Here is a 14,447-nt window from a genome sequence, read left to right on the forward strand (position 1 = left end):
GTAACAAGAAATTTTTTTAAAGTTTCAAAGTAAATTAGAAAAATCTGAAGTTACCATTACGATCTAGGATCCAAAATAAGATCAATGACCAAAATTCAAGTCAATTGGGCCAAATTTTATCGCGTCGCCTTGGTCAATAAAGACACTACAATAATGTCGAGAAATCAAACCTCAAGATTTGTACAGGAGCTTAGTGACTACCAATAGCTTAGTGACTACCAATGTTTCGTATTGAAATACAATTTTGAAGTTGTTTTATTTACAGAAGGTTTTCAAATCCTAGAAACCCTAGAAAATCCTAATCTGGTCTCTATAAATAAAAGATTAGACCAGAGCCAAAAGATATCTCATCTTTCTTGAGATCAACTTTTCTTGTTCTATTATTTTAGTTTTAGGTTTTCATATTTTTCTTTCTTTCTTAATTTGAAGATTGTAAGAAGACTCTATTGGTTTCAGAATCAAAAGGAATAAAGAAGAATTCTTTTATCTCATCTCTAATCTTTTTTCTTTTATGTTCATTTTATTTATTGTTCTTGTGATGACCATCGATTAAATTCTCCATTAGATCGATTGAGGAAGTCGGAGCAAGTTTTTATTAATCTTTTTACTATTCTCATATGATAATTGTTTCAATCGTTTTATTATGATAATTTTTAAGTAAATATTATTGGATTAAATATTTATTATTTATCAAGTTTTGATAGTTCATTCTTTGATAAATTCAAGATTAATCATACTTCATAGAGAACAATTAATATCTATCCCATAATCTTCATTTAATATATCACATACTTTTAATCTTTTTTCTAACATAACTGTTTGATTTTTCGATCCACAAACATTAGCTTTGTTTAGTGGATCAAGAAAAATAGAGGACCAAAAATCATTGATAAAACTTGCGAAGATGGATCCAATTGATCTACACTTCTGTAGACACCCCATGTTTTGTATATGCCTAACTCGACAATTCGTCACCTGGTTGTTGTGGATTCCTAATGATGTGCATAAAGGAACTCGAAGGCTTGTGAGTACTGCTTGATTCCTTCTGTTTTTAGTTTCTTTTCATCCCCCTACTTGTCACGACTTGACATAGAAGTTTACGCACGCTTAGGATCGTTAAATCTTACGATCGACTTAGCAAGTATGTACGCTTAGGTTTGCTACATACTTTGACAACTTAGAGACCTTATTACGCTAGGAAATACGACTTTGAGACTTAGAAATAATCACGTAGAAACTGAAAGAAATCTCACACTAAAATTTCTACAAATCACCAAAATGACAAAAATATCTCTCATAAATTTTAGACTCCCGAAAAGCCTTGAAAGTAACTCCATTGCACTCAGAAGGTGATTTTGAGTCTAACGAGACCCAAATCGATGAAAACAGAGAAATTCGTAAAAATTTGTAAAATCACCAAAATGACGAAAATACCCCTCATAAATTTCAGACCTCCGAAAAGTCTCGAAAGTACCTCCATTACACTCAGAAGGTGATTTTGAGTCTAAGGGGACCCAAATCAATGAAAACTGAGAAATTCATAAAAATTTGTAAAAAATCATCAAAATGACGAAAATGCCTCTCATAAATTTCGGACCCCCGAAAAATATCGAAAGTACTTTCATTGCACTCAAAATATGATTTTGAGTATAACGGGACCCAAACCGATGAAAATAGAGAAATTCAAGAAAAATCGTCAAAAATCGTAAAAATGACCAAAATGCCCTTTAGTATCCAACTTTAACATAGAGACCCTATTCCCTAGGAAAATAAAATTCAAATAGAAAATTTAACAAAAAAAAAAACTAATTTAAAATCCAAATCAAATTCAAATCGAAAATCAAATTGAAAATCTAATCCAAATTAAAAAAATCAACAAGTTAAAAATTAGAATCCAATGAAAATTAAAAAAATAATGATTCGACCGATTAAAATTTCATCAAAATCAAAATCAAAAGTAATTGATGAATTAAAACTCAAATCAAAATCTAATCCACGTTTTTTTTTCTTCTTGTGGTTGTCTTCTTCTCCAACTCTCTCCATTAATCTCCACTCCAACGCACCCCCTCTCCCATTACCCCACGTCTCTCTCTCTCTCTCTCTCTCTCTCCCATGTTCACGTTGGACATCAACTACCCCCACGTTGGACAGCAACCAGGCTGCATCTCTTTCCCTCCAAATCTATCCATAAATAGCTTACCGTCCCAAGTTTTAAAAAAGAGAAGAAAAAGGAGGACAACCATCATCTTCTTCTCCCTCAACATTCTCTCTCAGACTCCTACCTCCACGTTTGCAAACAGACTCAAGCTGATCCCTCTCTCCCTTACATCTCTCTCAATTTCTCGACGTTTCTCTCTCTCTCTCTCTATCTTAAAAAAAAAATAGTAGCCATTACAACACCTTAACACCATTACAACTCTATTGGTTGCATCAACTTCCCTCTCTCAGCCCTCATCTCCTTAACTCCCTGCTGCACCAACACCCTCATACCATTACAACACCAACCACAATGTCCTCACTACGCTAATTCCCTGCTGTACCAACGCCTCAACACCATTACAAATCCTCTCCCACTTCATCTCCTTCACTACATTGCTACCTTGGCCATACTCCATCTCCTGAACGTCCCATCACAACCCTCTTCTTATATTCCATTGAACTTCACACCCCATAGCAGCAACGCCCCAATCTTGCTGCACTTCTCCATCTCTCTGCGCTCCATCTTTCTCGCATCCCCTAGTAGCAACAGCCCGCTCTCTATCACATCCTCTAATCAACAGATCTCTCGTCAACTCGTTGCTACAACACTGTTACGACACACATCACCCTCATCGTCAACAATGCCTCAGCACACCCAACTCTCTGCCCGGACTATTCAACTCACTGCTACAACACTGTTGCAGCTCATATAAGTACCTCCATCTCTCTGTCTTTGTCTCTCAACAACGTGTACTTGTGAGCCTTTGGGATTCAATCTGAAGGAATAAAGTCATTATTATTGATTCAACAAGTAACTTTATTTTTAGTTTATTCTGTTAATTTTTTTTTCATGCCTCCCTTTTGTTTATTTTATTTCTATTGATTTTTGATTGCATATTTTATGCATTTGAATTAATCCATCGATTTTTGGGGTATACGTGGTATTATTGGCAACCTTTAATTTTCCAAAATATTAATGGATCGATTCACCTATCTTCAGATTGATTGAATTAAATTGCATATATCAAGTTGGTGAATCGGCTCATTGGGTATTTATATTATCAAGTAGATTCATCGATTTTTTTAGCCAATTCGTAAATATTGGTGCTGATCAACTCATGAATTTTTGAATACACAAAAAATTAAAAAATCGATTTTTTTTAATTCGCTTATATCAAATTGGGTTAACTCATTAATTTTGGTAGTGATCAACTCATGAATTTTTGAATACACGACAAATTAATAAATTGATTTTCTCAATGAAAATCAACGAGTCAACTCACTGATTTTTCATGTGCATTGGAAACCAAAATTTCCTATGAAATTGAACAATGAGTTGGCTCACTAATTTTAATACACATAGCAATTCAAAAATCAAATCTCTTTGATCAATAAGTGTGTGAGTTAACTTGCTGATTTTAGGACGCATGTGGCAATTCAAAAATTAAATTTCTTTGGTTAAAAATCTTTGAGTCAACTCGTTGATTTTAATACACAAGGCATTTCAAAAATCGAGTTTCTTTGATAAATGTTGATAGATTTATTTGATATGCACGTGACAATTCAAAAATCGAATCTTTTTTATCAATAAATAAGTGAGTTAACTCACTAATTTCGTTGCACGTGACAGTTAAAAAAAATTTCTTCAATCAAAATTATCGAGTTGAATCACTAAGTTTGTATACATTGAAAATTTAAAGTTGAATCTTTTCACGAAATGGAGGCATGAGTCGATTCACTGATTTTTTGTATGCATTGGATATTTCAAATTGAGATTTTCTATAAAATCAGGCATGCGAGTCGACTCACTGATTTTAATACACGTGACAATTCATAGAATCAAAATTTCTTTGGTTAAAAACATATGAGTTAACTAAATGATTTTGGTGCACGTGACGATATTGAAAATTTCCAATCAAAATTTTCTATGAAACGGGCACGTGAGTCAACTCACTAATTTTTTGTGTGTGTTGAATCGAAATTTTCTATGAAAAAGCATGTGAGTTGACTCATTGATTTTAATACACGTGGCAGTTAAAAAAATGAAGATTTTTTTGATTAATAATTTGCGGGTTAACTCACGGATTTTAATATACGCGGCGATTCAAAATCGAATTCCTTTTATTAAAAACATGTGAGTCGACTCATTGATTTTAATGCACGTGACAATTCAAAATCGAATTTCTTTGATAAAAAATGTATGGGTCAACTTACTAATTTAGTGCACGTGACGATTCAAAAATTGAATTTCTTTGATAAAATGTCGTCAATGAGCTAATTCACTAATTTTATATATGTAGCATTGAAAATCGATTTTATATTATTCAAAATGTGATTGAATTGATCCATTAATTTTGGTGCCACGTAAGCCATATTAAATTGTGGGATTCATTTATGCGAAATTTGAGAAATCATGTAATTATCGTAGTCGTAAGATTTATTTAGTAAATCCGATGTAATTTGATGATGATGAGACTTTAGATTGACCCTTAGTCTTTGAGTATTGACCATAGGATATTTTTGGATCGCAGTAGAAATTGATCATCTTGATCAGGCGGGTTTGGTGCCTAACACCTTCCAAAACCCGTAACCTGACCCCTTACTCATCTCTCTGATCCGCGAATTGACCCATATCTATTTGGAGTTAATTTTGGTTTCTAGACCTAAATTAGGTGGCAACTCCTTATTCTTTTTCCCGAAATGCATAGATCAGACCCCTATCCGTTATTTAGCGGACGACCGGGGGTCGAGGCAATTTCAACTTCCCCATAGCATTTTAAGTCTTTGTTTTTAGTGTCTTCTTTTAGATAATTTCTCTCAAATTTTTTTTAATGTTTGCGTAGATTGAATTGGATTTAAAGTGGAAAGATTACCAGATTAACGCTGTTTCTATGGATCGATCCTTGCTTACCAAGGTATTTGTTATTTTACTTTATCATAATCTACAACTCGAATAAATTGACACTACGGCCGGGGACAACGGTATAATCCAATATCTTTTATCCAAAAATTTGATTCGATTTTCTATCGATCAAAATTTTTATTTTAGAAAAATTTGAAAAAATACTGTTAGATTCCTAAAGTCAGTACGAACAAAATCTTAAAATTTTAGTCAATTTTATCAAAATTTTGTTGCTGTATCTTAGTCAACTAAGGCACCGCGATCAAACCTCAAGATTTTTTACTTTAAATTTTTACAGAATCTTTCTTCAGACTTCTAGATCTTAATGGACACATAATTTTTATGAAGTTTTAACTTTGAATTTTTTTACTATTTTCAATCAAAGGATTCGACAAGGAGCAATGTGGTTGGAAAGTTTTATTCCACCACCCGGATCTGATTTTTAGACGAAGAAACAATAACTTTTTTCTTTTAGTTTCTCTTTAGAATAGAACTATAGTAGGATTTTAATTTTTTTTAGAATTTAATTTTAATTCATTCGAGAAGGCTCGAACTATAATAGAATTAGGGGAAGATGATAGTGAGATGTAACTGTTTTGGTACCTCGAGTTTGGTGTTGGTGGCCCGAGTTGACTCAACTTGATCACCGCCTGTCTAGAACAGGAGGATAGACTCAAAACCCCCATGCAACTCTTGTAAGTGGGTTTTTATATTGACTTTGAGTGAGTTACTTACAAACTTTCGATTGCACAATAGTAAAAAAGGCACCCTTACGAGAATGAGACAAATAATATAAGAATCAGATTTCATTACCAAATTTTTGCCCTATTAGGAAATTAATGAACACATGCCAAATTTAATTAAAATCAAATTATACTCAACTATAGGTCCCATCGAGCTCAATAGGCAACGCTAGCCTGAGTTGCACCAATTGCATTTCTTGATCGGAGTTAGTGTCTAAACGAAATCCTGTCTCGATGTACCTTACTATATTAGAGAGATAGACTACATCTATTCTAGATGAAGAGATGATTTAAGAATGTCCTTGCTCAGCATTATGCATCACCTCTCATCTGAGGATTAAACTAGTTGATTTCGATTTTAGATAATTGGATTGGAGGCTCAAATTATCCCTTTGAAACAATTATGAGCTATCTAGTCTAATAGGAGCCCATAAAATATTGTGTGAATTTTTCCCTCTTTTTTATGCAAGTTCACAATGTATTTGCTAAGCAAAAGTAGATACATAGCCTTAAGCAGATTTTGCATCGTCATGAAGTTTAGGAGAAAATCGTGAATCTCGTGCATCCTATGTGATAATTATGGTCATTCTCTCGAGTGTTGTCCGAGTCTGCTCATGGTCTGTGATATGTATGCCAATATGCGTAAATCTCAAAATTCTTATTGGATGTCAACACCTAGTTCGTTTGACCAACAAGTTAACTCAGAATAGTCAATTTGGTAACCATGAAGATTTTTATATGTACAACACCTCGATGATGGATCCAACCATAATTCCCCAACAATCCTATGATTCTCAATACTTTTTCGATTATAAAACTGTAGAGCCTGATTCAACATCTACTTACTCATTCTAGTCCTCTCCTTAAACTTTGTCATTAGAGTTCTTGATGACTGAGTTGTTAAATCAGCGACAACAGCTCATCCAACAACTCATCCATCAACAACAACAGGACATGGATTAAACCTTAATCAACCTAGGAAAAATTGATTAACTAATCTAAAAAATCTACCATTTTTTCAAAATAACCTTAGTAATTAATTCCACTCTTTTGAGGATTTCGATGATTGTCTATCAATAAATGATAGTCCTATCTCAATGAAAGTTTAAACACAAATGAATGAGGTTACAGTTCCAACCGAAGCAATGATGGAAATCCAATTAGGTCAATTCACTATGCCCTTAGAAGAAATAAAGAATGATCAGTTTTTAAATAAGATAACCTCAAAGAGCCAACCCATGTTTCAAATTCCCATTGAGCTAGATAATTATACAAACTTGGTTAAGGAAATTGTTTTACCATCAAAGAAGACTGTTGTCTAGGAAGAATCAAGAATCAACTCTAATTTGTTAATCACACAAATTTTGATTACTATCGATCCAACTTTGTACCCCATCCTACCTATCGTTTCACAAGATTGTAAAGACCCTACTTGTTTTATAATTTCCATTCTCTTGGGAAATACGATGGTTGAAAATAATTTCGAAAAGGTGATGACGTTAAGAACTGAGAACAAACGAGGAATGTTGATCATTGTACAAAATTATTTTCATGTCCTTACTATGATCCAAATCTATCTACCTATCATTTGGGATAAGAAGTCGATCTCCGTATTTGTCAAATTAAATGTTAGAAAAATTCCTAGGAATCAAACCTTTTGATAGGTTCGACTAAAGACGTTAAACTTAGTGTTGCTTAGGAGGCAACCCATGTATTTTTCTTTTAATGAGTAGTTTAGTTAGGAGATTTGTTTTTGTAATTATAGGTTTCTACGTAGGACCTTGTTTCTCTTATCTCAATTTGAACTCACTAAAATGGGGTACAAATGTTTAAAATTTCAAGAATTCCTTGACAACTTTATTTTCTTGGGATTTTTCAAGGGAGAAATTTATTCTTATAGAGAAATTTTACTTAAAAAATACTCAAACCCTAATCCCTTTCTCATTATCTTCTTCTTTAAGCCAACTCTCAATCAAATCAATTAATCAGTACTACTAGGACTACAAACTAGTTAACAATTGTTGATTGAGTAGTAAAGATAGATAATGACCTACATTGAGGAAAATAAGGTACGTGTAAGTGCACGGGTCATCTCACAATTCAGATTCAGATTATGATGAGTTTAAATTTTAGATTAGGATGCTTTTAATTTCTTAATTAGGTTATTTTTCAATTTTTACATTGGATTCCATTTATGCAAAATTATTTCAGAAATTATCATTATTATAACTTTAAATCTTTTCAGATCAATTGTAACACAATTTGCACATTTATGCCAAATCTGTTTTAGGTATGATCTAACATTTTTTCTCTCTTTCCGTACTATTTGGATATTGAGGACAATATTTCATTTAGGTTTAAGGGTATTAGGTTAGCTTACAATTGCATTGCTAATTTATTTTCAAGTTTTTAAAATAAATCAATAAAAAATTAAAAAAATATTTAATAATTTTAAAATATTTTCTTCAAAATCTTTGTATGAGTATAAATGAATTTCAAATCTCAGGCTTATGTCCTAATTTTGATTATAAGTTATTTTTGGTTACTCCTCATCAAGAAAATCCAAAAGATTACTTTGAAAATTCATGAGACTTTTGATTGAGTAAAAATAAGATTTTATGGAACAAGAGTCGACCTTCTTTTTTGGTTAAAGTGTTAAGGGAAATCGAATTTAATAAACTATGACCTCTTTGTCTTTTGGTTGGCTGGTTAGAAGAAAAATATAACTAGAGTTAGTATGACCTGAACAACAATCATAGGATTATATTGGATACCTTGAAAATGACTACCTATTTTTTGTAAGAAGAACATCGAAAAAATGGTGAAGTGTGAAAAAGTTGAAAGAAATAAAAAGTAGAAAGATGTGAAAAAGATCAAAGTAAAGTAAAAATATTAGAATTAAAATAGTGCAAAAAAGAAAAGATTCTAATAAAATCAAATAGTTTTAGTAGGGTGAAGGCCGTCAATGGTAAAAACGCGAGTAAGTTGGAATATCACAGATAAAGTCCCTTAGAGGTATTAAAGTGAACATCCACACCTCACAATCCCAAACATGATACTTAGTTTCGAGTTAGAACTTAGGTAGAACTGACCATTCTTAGCAGATTAGGAGCTAAAATCTTATTCCTGAAAAATGTTATTTTTTAAAAGAAAAATTAGAAAAATTGCATGAGTACTCAAGTTATCTTTAAAATTTTTTAAAATGAAGAATGAAAATTAGAACTTTGTTTAAATGTAAATGACTTTTGACTGATTTGTGAAATGTTGTTATGTTTTTCTTACATCCTTTGAGTTTGATTTAGATATTTTTTTAAAGTGTTGAAATTTTGTGGGTATATTCACTGAAACCCTTACGAGTCAAGTTCATCTATTAGGGGGTTTAAGGACTTTCTGCATCCACTAAATGTAGTCATGTAACTTACGAAAGTGGTTAATAACTTATTTTTTATTTTTATTTTTGCCCAAGACTGTTAAAATCTAGATTTGAGGGTGTGATCAAAGTTTAGAAAATGATTTTTAGAGCTCTTATTTCATAAATTTTATGGATAAATTGCATATTAATGCCCTTATTTGAGAAAATGTATGGCTAGTCCATATTTATCATGGATTTTAATTAAATAATGAATTTTAGAAGTAATTATTGTTATTTACATGTAACAAAAAAAATTTGCAAAATTTTAAAACGAATTAGAAAAATCTGAAGTTACTACTGCGATCCAGGATTCGAAATAAGATCAAGGACCAAAATTCAAGTAAATTGGGCAAAATTTTACCATGTCGTATTGGTTAACAAGGGCACCGCAATAATGTTGGTGAATCAAACCTCGAGATTTGTGCAGGAGCTTGGTGACTACAAAAGCTTCGTATTGAAGTAAGGTTTTGAAATTATTTTGTTTACGAAAAGTTTACGAACCTTAGACACTTTAGAAAATCCTGATCTGGTATCTATAAATAAGAGACCAAACCAAATCCAAAGGATATCTCATCTCCCCTGAGATCAACTTCTCTTCTTCTATTATTTTAATTTTAAGTTTTCATATTTTTCTTTATTTCTTAGTTTGAGGATTGTAAGGAAATTCTGTCGATTTCAGAATCAAGAGCAATAAAGAAGAATTCTTTTCTCTCATTTCTATTCCCTCTTCTTTTATGTTTAAGTTTATTTTATTTATTGTTCTTGTGATGACCATTGGTTAAACTCTCCGTTAGATTGGTTGAGGAAGTCGGAGCAAATTTTTATTAATATTTTTACTGTTCTCATAATAATTATTTCAATCGTTTTATTGTGATCGTTTTTAAGCAAATATTATCAGAGTGAATATTGATTGTTTATCAAGTTTTGATGGTTCATTATTTGATAAGTTAAAGATTAACCATGTTTCACAGAGAATAATTAATATCTATCTCATAATCTTGACTTTATATATCACATACTTTTAATTTCTTTTCTAATATAAATGTTTGATTTTTCGATCCACAAACATTAACTTTATTTAGTGGATCGAGATAAATAGAGGACTAAAAATTATTGATAAAACTTGTGAAAGTAGATCCGATTGAGCTATACTTCTCCATAGTATTTTAAGTCTTTGCTTTTAGTGTTTTCTTTTACATAATTTCTGTCGAACTGGTTTTATCTTTGTTCATTGGTCCACCGCCAAGGTGAGGATTAGTTTCTTTAAGTAAAAACTCATTAGAACCACCAAACCCATTAAACCCAGCACCATTAACACCAGAAACAGAAACAGAACCAGAACCAGTCAAGGATCATATCTATGAATTGTTATAAAAGGAATTTCATAGAGATTCGTTAGAGATGATTAATCTAGCGAATCTCTATTTATAACTTTCACCAGCGAGATAGGGCATATCTACGAATTCAAAGATATTAAAATGGCAAAGTTTAGGTAAAATGGAGGAAGCAACAAATGAATCAAATAAACTGCATATTACATTCAAGGATCCAACCAACCTACCAGTGGAATCCAGAAGCAAAGCCCTAATGTTATCTGTATGTCCTCTTAGCTTCATAGTTTTTGAACAAGTTCTTGGATCCCAAACACGAACAACCTACAGAGTGATTTTCGAAACCATTAACAACTCTTCTAACCAAAAGCTATAGTCGAGCAAAGCCAACCTGAATATAAAAACAATTATAGTTTGACTAATACATATAATAATACACAAATATAGAAAGGTTGGACATAGGAAACTAAACGTAAGCATCACATTATACCTTCTCAGTTCCACCAGAAACAAGTAAAGCGTTACTATCATTCATTGCCAACACATATACTGATTCTTTATGACCTTTGGCAGCAATGGTGCTACATCCGTGTGGCCGTGGTGTGTGCAGAGAAATACTGCTGCTTGAACTAATAGAGTGTAGACCTGTATTGGGCAACCCAGAGTTGCTAGAACTAATTGTACCATTTGAGCTATCACCCTCCATCACATCAGCTGGCTTTGAAACTGGAACAAGAGCAATGAAGTGTACGTTTTACAAGTATACATAGCATACTAACCTGGATCTTTAGCAATGAAATGCAATACTCGATTAATAAAATTGCCCAAGTTATAGAGCAACTTGCTGTTATGTTTTGCTTGCAAGTCTACCAATGTAAATAATGTGTCTGATACCTAAGTTGCACACAAAAAAAAAAAAAAAAAAAAAAATTACAAATCGAACTCCATCTAAAGAGTGTCTTCAAATAAAACCCCAACTGTATGCAATTCATATGTTACAAATTTACAAATACACTTGTATGCACCACACAATATCTACACCTCAGAACAATCATAGACATTTGTGCATAAATGAGGTTTGATAATTAATAACTAAGGGAAAAAAAAGAATCAACCAAGCATTGGAAAAGGTCATAGACTAAAGAGGGTCCGCAGTGAAAAATTCTCTGTTCCCACAAGAAGCATGCTCTATAAATAAATTTCATTTGAATCCATTAAAATTAAAATGAGAAAAAAAAAACTGATTTGAAACCAAAAACTGATTATGATTATGATGCAAAGAACTGGATTGAAGTAGTTTTTCTGAAACATTTATCATCATCTAAAATGATTATGATGCAATTCCAACAAAGCAAAAACAAAAAACAAAAAACAAACAGAGGGAGTGAGATGAAAAGATATTTGTAACTTACAAGTTGTTGCCTAGTGAACTTCCAAACAAGTTTCTGAAGAAAATTGTGCAGAAAAAAGTTGTGTTAAAATAAGATAGTTAACCAAATGAAGCTAGAAACTAGAAAGAAGCCAAAATATAACAAATGAGCATGATAAGGCATATTTACATATCATACAAGTGATTTGGTTAGGGCATTTTCAATTAAACACACGATACAAACTTAATGCTCCCAAACCAACCAAATATAAAATCGCACAAGGAAACACACAATCTACACCATACTATAGAATTTAAGAGGTGCAGATGCTGGAAACCGAGTGAAAAAAATGTTAGCTTCCCTTCACAGTACTAATATGGACATAAATCAGTCCTTATATATGAGATTTCTATAGTTAGTTTGCCTAAAATAATTGAGATTGAGCCTTCACTACTAAACTGCAAGGGTAAGATGAAAATTAAGCATTATGGAAGAGGAACTCACATTCCATCTCCTTTCTTCAACATCCAATCAGGAACAGGTCCAATCAACAAATTGCTAGTCAGGTACGTAAGCCATCTCATTACTTCTGTTTGATTGCCAACTTTTTGTTACATACTAGCATACTAATCAGATCACTTACATGAAATCTATCTTTGACAGACTATCAAAGCTACTTGGAATTTGTCCTGCTAGCTTGTTAAAGCTGAGATCTTCGTGGAAAACATATCATCACAAAACATTTAAGGAAAAGTTTGCAGCCCAAAAGAACATGTTCAACAACAATGTTTGGTAGTACTCTATATAAGCATTCAACTCACAGGCTAGTCATGTTTAACAAGTTACTTAGTGGTGGTAAAGCATTTCTTGTGCCATTTATGTCACTAATCCTCCTACATAAAGAAATTCAACCAAGCATTAACTACTACAATGAATTGCTTAGTCAAAGATCACCAAAAAACATTTACAAAATAATTAAGAGAACATGATATACGAAAGGATTACTCACAGCCTATATAATTTGATCAAAAGAGAAATGTAGATGGGATAATTTAGTTTACAAATGTTATAAGTTCTAGTACTACCTCTAGCTTACCTCCCAAAGCCCAAGGATTATCCATTTCAACCATGGAATTGAATTTTTAAATATTTCTGTAAAACATATAAGAAAAATATTTTTCATTAGAGCTCGATTAGGGTGTAAGATATGCTATATGAAATCTTAATTGACTGTAAATTTACATTGATTTACTGTTGTAAGCTAAACTCCAATCCATAACATATCTAGGGCTCAAGCTTAATAATCCATCAAAAATAAATTGAGAAAAAGAAATGAACAGCTTGAATTGGAAAAAATTACAGATTCTAGGGTTTCAAATCAAACAAAAACCACAAATTAAATTACTTGAATCAATAAAAAACTAAAGAAATAGGGTTTATCATGATGGAATTGAAGAAAACTAATGTTTCTTCTTAAGGACTTACAAATTTGAAATTCTTTTATAGATCTTCTATCATTATCTTCCATTTGACTTCAGTCGTTCTCGAAATCAACCAAAGAGAATGAAATCCCTCTACCTCCCCTTTTTCTTCTTCTTCTGGTGAAACAAAGATCAGAAGCCAGCTTTCAAATCAAATGTGAGAGACAAATAGGGTTTTGTGAGAATAGGAGAAGCACAACTTTGAAATCGACTATGGTGAGTAACCGAGGATGGGAGACATTGTTTTAAAATTGAAGATTTGAAGAAATCGAAGATCAGAAATTGATTTACAGTCGGATATTTAGGGAAGTCAGAGATGAGAGATCAATTTACAATCGAAGGTTAAGAGAAATAGATGACGAGAGATCAATTTTCAATTGAAGAGTTAAACAAATCGAAGGAGAGAGATCGATTTACAATATAAAAAAATTTAGAGAAATCAAAGGTTTCTTAGAGGAGGACGAGTTTTGATTTCGTAAAAAAATGATATTAGAGAAAGAGACGATTTACAGAGTAAGCAACCACGATCAAAGAGTGAGAGCCGGGAGAGAGTGAGAGCCGAGGGAGAGAGAGGAAGAGCCCTTCTTCCTTACTTCCATATATAAGGTCACATTTTTCTGTTACTACAGATGGGTATAACGAGGGTTTAAATGTGACCGTCGCTGCAAGTCGTTGGGATAGAACTAATTTCCTGTAGTGTAATTGTTTGCATAAATTGAATTGGATTTAAAGTGAAAAGATTATCGGATTAACGATGTCTCTCTGGATTAATCCTTACTTGCCAAGGTCTTTTGATATTTTATTTTATCATAATCTACTGCTCGAACAATTATATTCATAAGAAATTTACCAACTCATGAATAAGATCATCTTGAAGTATTCTTATAGTACACACTCCAACATATTTACCAAATAAGGCTTTTCTATTATTCTGGTAACTTTTTTATCTTTTGAAAAAAAGAACTTAATAGGGATAAAATTGATATTTCACTATATTAATATCATAAGT

At 32.2% G+C, this 14,447-nt stretch overlaps 1 long non-coding RNA gene across 4 annotated transcripts; it reads right to left on the bottom strand.

The window, feature by feature from the left end:
* Window positions 1–10,709: 10,709 nt before the first annotated feature.
* On the bottom strand, window positions 10,710–14,136 carry LOC147390436 (uncharacterized). Of its 4 annotated transcripts, none has more exons than XR_015182488.1 (3): window positions 13,443–14,136; window positions 11,078–11,313; window positions 10,710–10,978 (listed from the first exon to the last, which is right to left on the bottom strand). It is a non-coding gene; the product is annotated as an uncharacterized LOC147390436 (long non-coding RNA). The 4 variants fall into 4 exon arrangements; XR_015182489.1 differs by having other exon boundaries at window positions 10,710–10,911; window positions 11,078–11,481; XR_015182491.1 differs by lacking the exon at window positions 13,443–14,136 and adding an exon at window positions 12,000–13,371 and having other exon boundaries at window positions 10,710–10,911.
* Between the last annotated feature and the right edge of the window lie 311 nt (window positions 14,137–14,447).

This window comes from Akebia trifoliata, chromosome 11 (assembly GCF_017979445.1).
Source record: "Akebia trifoliata isolate Shusen 1 chromosome 11, ASM1797944v1, whole genome shotgun sequence".
Lineage (NCBI taxonomy): Eukaryota > Viridiplantae > Streptophyta > Magnoliopsida > Ranunculales > Lardizabalaceae > Akebia > Akebia trifoliata.